The sequence below is a fragment of the Podarcis melisellensis genome (assembly GCF_964234715.1).
Source record: "Podarcis melisellensis genome assembly, chromosome: 9".
Lineage (NCBI taxonomy): Eukaryota > Metazoa > Chordata > Lepidosauria > Squamata > Lacertidae > Podarcis > Podarcis melisellensis.
In genome coordinates this window covers 7,471,226-7,479,218 of record NC_138541.1, presented here as the reverse complement: position 1 = coordinate 7,479,218, position 7,993 = coordinate 7,471,226, and the positions used below count along the sequence as shown (strand labels likewise).

The window sequence follows — 7,993 nt, the reverse complement described above, 5'->3', positions numbered from 1 at the left end:
TGAACTGTGATAGTGCTTCTTTCCCCCCCTGCATGGAGGATGGTGAGAGGTCATTGAATCATAGAGTTGGGGAGTTAGAAAGGACCCACCCCAAGAGTCTTCTGGTCCCGTGTTTCCCAAATGTGGGACTCCAGCTGTTTTTGGACTACAGTTCCCATCATCCCTGACCACTGGTCCTGCTAGATAGGGATGATGGGAGTTGTATTCCAAAAACAGCTGGAGACCTAAGTTTGGGGAACACTGCTCTAGTCCAACCCCCTGAAATGTAGGTATGTGTACGTGTGTAGAAATAGTTGGCTTTGCATGGCTGAAACGTAGGTGGCTACACAGAAAATTATCATACCTATACCCCCTTTTGCCCTGGCTACTGACATGTGGCCCCCATAAGGCTTGCTACAAGGGACTGTGGCCTTCAAGCTAAAATAAGGTTTCTAGCCAATAAATATGAGTTTTGGAAAGGTCACCCATCCCTGTAATGAAAAGCTGCACCAGACACTATTATCATTGTGACCGCTACCTAAGACACACATACACTGATCACGAAATATCACCACTTGCACACTTGGTGGTGTGTTCACCCTCACAGATTTATCCCACCTCTTTTCTTTCCTATAGATCAGTGACTCCACCGAAATCATCCTGAAGCAGGTATCTACTGAATTGGAACTGTGTGTCAAATTGGATCATTTCCACAGCTGCATCACGAAATCACAGAGAGCGAGAGCATTTGGATGCCTCATTTGAAAAGGAACGTCACAGGGAAAAGCTGAGAGGCAGGATCTCAGGCCATAAAAGGCATGTGTCCCTGTTAACGATACCCAGCTTGGGGCGGGTATTTGCTTGGCTTTCCTCACCCTCTAGAAATTGCTTTCAAATCCACAACCAGCCAGCTAGCCTGTGGAGGAAAAAACCACTACTGACATTTTGACAAGATTGGCCATCTTTTAAGCTAGTGAAGTAACTGAGCCTCTGCACCCCACATCTTCAAATACAGAGCAGGATTGCACCCCTCATCTCTCTGAGTTTCCTGCTCCCTTATCAGTCATCGAGGATGTGAATGAAAATAGACTCTGGCACTAGTAAGCATTGAGTCAATGTGTCCCGGGTGAGTCCTGTAACGCTACCCTGTGGAATGATGGGATTACAAGGACTTCTTTCTCACACACACACACACATACACACACACACACACCCCGCCCCGAAACAAACTCAGCTTTTGAAATACAGCAAGTCTTAAAGCCATCCAGTAAATGCAGCGGAAGCATTTGGGGTGATAGACGGCAAACGGAGTCAATTTGTGAGTGGCAAGCATGTTTCAGAGATCGTGCAATCTCTGCCCATTTCAGTCAATCTCTGTGAGTGGGGGAAACGTTTTGCCTGAACGAAGAGTGGTTTACTGCTCTGGACAAGATTTCTCTTCCACTGCAGAGTAGGAGAAGAGTTAGTTGCCACGGCATGTGTGCAGATTGCTGTGTCGCCTCTGAAGGAGCAGGTGGGGGGTTGCGTTCTGACACCATAAAATTGGGGTCATCCGGAATAACTTGTTCATTCTATCACTTTCTCTTTGCTCATAGGTTCATTTTGCAATAACAGACAGGCTGGGAATAATAATAAGAATAAGAATAAGAATAAGAATAAGAATAAGAATAAGAATAAGAATTTCTTTATACCCAGCCCATATGGGTGGCTTCCTACAGAAGATTAAAAATACATTAAAACGTCAGCCATTAAAAACTTCCCTAAATAGGGCTGCCTTCAGAAGTCTTCTAAATGTTAGACAGTTGTTTATTTGTTTGACATCTGGTGGGAGGGCATTCCACAGGGTGGGCACCAATACCGAGAAGGCCCTCTGCCTGGTTCCCTGTAACTTTGCTTCTCACAGTGAGGGAACCGCCAGAAGGCCCTCGGTGCTGGACCTCAGTGTCCGGGCAGAACAATGGGAGATGCTCCTTCAGCTATACTGTGCCAAGGCCATTTAGGGCTTTAAAGGTCAGCACCAACACTTTGAATAGTGTTTGGAAACGTACTGGGAGCCAATGTTGGTCCTTCAAGAGGGGTGTTATGTGGTCTCGGCGGCCGCTCCCAGTCACCAGTCTAGCTGCCACATTCTGGATTAGTTGTAGTTTCAAGGTCATCTTCAAAGGTAGCTCCACGTAGAGCTCGTTGCTGTAATCCAAACGAGAGATAACCAGAGCATGCACCATTCTTGCGAGACAGTCTGTGGGCAGGTAGGGTCTCAGCCTGCACCAGATGGAGCTGGTGGACAGCTGCCCTGGACACAGAATTGACCTGCACCTCCATGGACAGCTGTGAGTCCAAAATGACTCCCAGGCTGTGCACCTGGTCCTTCAGGGGCACAGTTGCCCCATTCAGGACCAGGGAGTCCTCCACACCCGCCTGCCTCCTGTCCCCCCAAAACAGTACTTCTGTCTTGTTAGGATTCAACCTCAATCTGTTATCCACCATCCATCCTCCAACTGCCTCCAGGCACTCACACAGGACCTTCACCGCCTTCACTGGTTCCAATTTGAAAGAGAGGTAGAGCTGGGTCTCATCCACGTACTGATGAACACCCAGCCCAAACCCCCTGATGATCTCTCCCAGCGGCTTCATGTGCATGTCGAAAAGCATGGGGGAGAGGACAGAACCCTCAGGAACCAGATGTCACTTTAAGGAGCAAGATACAGATGCCACATTTTCCAATCTAGGAAACTGGACCAGGCCAGACCAAGGGTCTCCAGAGCAGCAAGAAAATGGGATTTTCTCCTCTGTCAAGCAGCTGGTACAAAAATCTGGACTCATCATTCACAACACATGAAGAGGGGTGTTGCAGTTGCACCATTCTCCTGGCTGCAAAGACTGGTAGCCCTTCTCGAACTCAGCAGGGAGGAGAATGGGGACAAAAGTATAATTAGCTGGATATGGCGCCACCTACTGTTCGACCCCCTGCCTTCTACCTCTCCAGTTCCAATGGGAACCAGCCTCCAGGGGTGATACAGATCTGCTGATAGCTCACAGCATAATTTGCAGTTGATCAGCAAAGGTTCTTGAATCCCAGTTGTTTCACAACAGCAACACGAAGATGACTTTTCCCATCTCAGTTAGGCTATTGAAAATAAGAAAGCCAGTTGGCAGTGGGCTCTTGTGTGAAAGAGATCTGGGGTAAGTTCACTTCTAGTACTGCTTTTTTTCAGAAGCACATTGTTCTGAAGGAGTGTCTCTACTCCCATTGTTCAACCTGAGGTCCAGCTCCGAGGACCTTCTGGTGGTTCCCTCCCTGTGAGAAGTGAAGTTACAGGGAATCAGGCAGAGGGCCTTCTCGGTAGTGGCACCCGCTCTGTGAAACACCCTCCCATCAGATGTCATGGAAATAAACAACTACCTGACGTTTAGAAAACATCTGAAGGCAGCCCTGTTTAGGGAAGTTTTTAATGCATGACATTTTAATGTATTTTTAATCTTTTGTTGGAAGCTGCCTAGAGTGGCTGGGGAAACCCCGCCAGATGGGCGGAGTATAAATAAATATAATAAGAATAAGAATAATAAGATGCCACTTTCCCCTGTCTGTAGGCAACAGATCTTGGGAATTAGAGGAGGAGATCTGATAAACTTCAAGTATGCCCATCCCTGATTTAGAGACTATTGAGCGCACAGCCCTGGTGTTTTCTAGTCCTAACAAATCTTGGGCCCCCATGCTGCCTGACAATTGTGAAAACCCATGTTGCACATTCCCAATGTCAGTCTGTGCCCCCAAGTGATTGCCTGAATGAAACTCATAAATTTGTTTAGCCTAGGCTTGTACTTTTCAGTTCTCAGGCTTTGCTCTTTTGGAAAGCATTGTACAAAATATGCTTTTGATGGCCCTTTCACTAAAGGGCTTCAGGTGGGTCAAAGAGCTAGAGATGCACCATAGCAAAAAGGGGGAGGGGAGCAAAAAATTAAAAAATCCCAAGGAAGCAAGTAAGAAATACTGAATTTTTCACTGATCAGTGCACATTAAAGTAGCCTCATACTTCAGACACTGATGGGATCTCCCAGCCATGGTTACCTACTAGAATGAGTGAAAAACTTTGATGGATCAGCTGTGTGTCAAGAGATAAATCTGCCTTTTCAGGAGCAATTGGTGTATCCCAGCAGTCAGTGTTGGCAAGCCCTTAGATGGAGAAGCACATCCCAAGGATTTTCTTATGGGCTAATAGCTCCCAGACAGTGCCTGCTAAGTAGACTATCTGCTAATGTCGTTTATAATTCAATTAATGCTAATACTGTTAGTGCTGTATTGATAATTTTCTCTCATTTAGCTTTGTTCCATTCTTCACAGTTCACCTGTTAAGTTCTCGTTAAACAAAATGAAAACAGCAGGAACGAGGCCTGTAAATGCAATGCTGGCTTCAGTTCGGTTTGAGTCCTCCTCCTCCCTGGAACGTGAGCTCAGCCCTGGATGCTCCAACAAGCAGAGCCTCGTTCACAGGTTATTATTCCTCCCAGGAAAGATTTCAGTCCTGTGGTCATTCCCCCCCCCCCAATCCCTGCTCAATTTCTCTGTCCACAAACAAGGTGCAGGTCTTGAGGCCTCCTCACACATGACAGTGAACACAGGTGCTAGTTGTTTGTGTGAAAGAGTTGTTGATTTGCACAGCTCAACTAACATGTACACAGGTTGCACACTTGTTGAATGTAACCATGTGAATACCCCTTTGCTCTTTCCCTGGGAAGTGCAATTGACTGTCAACCATCCAGGGAATTTTAGCTCTGCCAGGGGAGCACGGATCTCATAGCAACTCTTAGCACCCATAACAAACTACAGTTCCCAATGTTGTTAGTGTAGGGCAAAGACATGACTGTTTAAAGTTGTATGATCCTGGTTTAAATGTGTAGTGTCTCTGATAGGACAGTATCCAGCTGAGAGTAAAAAAATTCTTTAATGTCTTCATCGGCATCCAGTGTTGGCAGTAGCGTAGTGTGGGGGGTACAGGGGGGGGCCGGGCGCAACATCTGGGGGTTAGGGTAAGGGGGCGCAAATCCACGGGTTAGGGGGCGCAAATCCACAGGTTAGGGGGCACAAATTACTTGCCTTGCCCCGGGTGCTGACAACCCACGCTACGCCACTGAGTGTTGGTGCATAAGCACTTATAATAGTAGCCTGTTGGTTTTTGGTGAGCTTTATTCGAAGGGTTGAGAGTCACTCATTAATGCCAGTAGGGATTTCTGACAGTAGCTTCACAAGTTCGTTTTTTATAGCAAAGCCTACCCCATGTATTCAATGTTCTTGTTCAGATAGACCTTTCCAGAAGAATGTGTAGCCTCCTTTTTCTTCGTTCAGTTGTCCCTCGCCTGCTCTTCGAGTCTCTTGAAGCGCTGCAATATCGATGTTAAAACATTGCAGCTCTCTTGCAATGATGGCAGTTCTGTGTTCAGGATGCTTGCTTTCTGAGTTATCTGACAAAGTCTGTATATTCCATGTTCCAAAGTTCATTTGTCTTTTACAACTGCTAGGTGGTGACCGCACTGGGGGTCCAGTCAGGGGGAAAGGGAGGCAGACTATGTTTAGGGCACCTTTTCTAGCCCCTCCCCCTTTTCAGGGTGAGCAGAGTGGATCCTAAAAAGGGCTGCTACACACTTGGTAAATCCACACCGTGATCAGCTCCTGCCTGGAAACCAATGTCCCCACTGTGGAAGGACGTGTGAATCCAGAATTGGCCTCCACAGTCACTTATGGACTTATTGTTAAAACTGTATTTATGGAAGACAATCTTACTCAGCTACGAGTGATCACCAAAGAAGAAGCAGAAGAAGCAGATGGGGTACTAGGTTCTACACACGCCCATTTCTATCCTTTAGCCAGCCAGGTGTCAGGGACTGGCAGGACCAGGACGAGGATGTAAAAAGGGAAGTGGGACTGGAGTCTGACTCAGGAGAGGGGGCCAGTGATTTGTGGGGACATGTACCAGGCAGGAGGAAAGAGGCAGAGGCAGGAGAAGCTTTAGAGCTAGAGAGTGGAGTACAGGATGGGTCAGAAGAAGAGGAGGAAGAGGCAGGCCAGTGTTTCCCCACCATCTCCCACAACACTGTCTCCCAGCACCAGGAGAGAACTGAAGTGGGAAGAGCAGAGGCAGTTTCCACGCACGCGTAGTCTCCAGCTATGTGTATGCAGCCCATTAGGGGAAGGAACATGAACTGGTGGAGGGCTCACCAATTGCTGCAACTGCACCATAGAGCGCAGACTTGGGAATAGCCACCTAGACACTAGATCGGGGTGCTTAAGTATCCAGAGCTGTAGAAGCAACTGTGTTATCTTTGACAATAAAGCATTAATTCTCTGCCATGTGCATTCCTTTGGCTGGGAAGCACCTGGTCAAGCAAGGGCAAAAACAGCTAAGGATGGGACCAAGGAATATGGCTTGGTGAGAATCCCAAGGGCCAGAAAGAGAGGCCTGGAGGGCCACATGTGCACCCCCCTGGGTCTGAGGTGCCCTATTTCTGCCTTAGCGTTTGGTATCATTTACATTTTAGAACATATCTATCATCTTTGCCTGCAGGCCTTTCATACAGAATTACCCAACAAGGTGTTTTGATCTGCATCCTTTGAGAACCCTGCCTCAGATCCTCCTAACACGATGGCATATTGGTAAACATTTGTGCAGTGAAAATTGCCAAGGGGGGGCTCATGCGCTTGCGGCCGCAGCCATGAAAATAGATCTTCACAATCCTCTCAAAGAAAGCACTAATGTGGCACCTGGCTAGCTTCCCATCTGCGAGACAGCCTGTCCGCGTGAACAAAAGCCGATTCCTCCTGCAAAGTATTGTAATACATGAAGAAAAAAATTACACACAGAGCAAAAACTACACTTGGGGCAGCTTAAAAGACTCTGATGGATTTGATTAATTTGCATCTGTGCCATCTGCCCTCATTCATTGACGTTGTTTTAATTTGCCTTGATGGCAAGGAAAGCAAACTTGTCTCGAGTCTTTAGAAGTTGGGTAGAGGAAACCCTGCCAATGTCTAAACATGAAGGAACAGCTGATAAGCCACTGGATGCAGGCGGCATCATAATGACAGATCACGAAGTGGCGTCATTGAAGGGGAAGGCAGCGGAAGTTTTCCATCAAGGAGACCAAGGCTACATCTAACCCATACATTGAAAGCATTGTGATGCTGTTTTAAACAGCCATAGTAGTAGTACGATTCATGCAACACATTGGCGACTAATATATACACAATAATTACCAAAATAATTATACATTTTTTATCAATCTTCTGAGAAAAATACAAAACCTTATGCAAAGCCACAGAGACTTGCTAACTACCCAACCTAAGATGAACTTATAATGTCTGGTTTCAATGGATTTTTCAAATGCTTAATTCAGTATTCTGTTTTCTTTATCTTTTTAGGTAAGTTCATGAATATACCAACAAAAGGTAAGTTCGGTGTTGTTCACAATACTGAGAGATGCTAGTGAAGTTGTAGATGGATGTTAATGAAGTTGTAGACAGGGTGCCGCCGTTTTGCACCTGTTTCACCCTGGCAGTCCAAGTAGTCAAGAGACCGCTGTTCGCCCCCGATGGGGCCCTTTTACTGGGGCTTGCAGGTGGCACAATCCCAAGGTGGTTTTCCAGGCTTCTTCAGTAGTCTAATCTCAAAACCTTGATACATATATTGATATTCACTAATAATTAAGGTAAAGGTAAAGGTACCCCTGCCCGTACGGGCCAGTCGTGTCCGACTCTAGGGTTGTGCGCCCATCTCACTTAAGAGGCCAGGGGCCGGCGCTGTCCGGAGACACTTCCAGGTCACGTGGCCAGCGTGATGAAGCTGCTCTGGTGAGCCAGCACCAGCGCAGGACACGGAAACGCCGTTTACCTTCCCGCTATAAAGTGGTACCTATTTATCTACTTGCACTTAGGGGTGCTTTCGAACTGCTAGGTGGGCAGGAGCTGGGACCGAAAGACGGGAGCTCACCCCACCGTGGGGATTCGAACCGCCGACCATAC

General features: G+C 47.0%; 1 long non-coding RNA gene across 1 annotated transcript; it reads left to right on the top strand.

Annotated features, from left to right (window-relative positions):
• Positions 1-622: 622 nt before the first annotated feature.
• Positions 623-6,614, top strand: LOC309377883. Its single transcript, XR_014171761.1, has 3 exons — positions 623-1,079; positions 4,322-4,471; positions 6,540-6,614. It is a non-coding gene; the product is annotated as an uncharacterized lncRNA (long non-coding RNA).
• Positions 6,615-7,993: the final 1,379 nt, after the last annotated feature.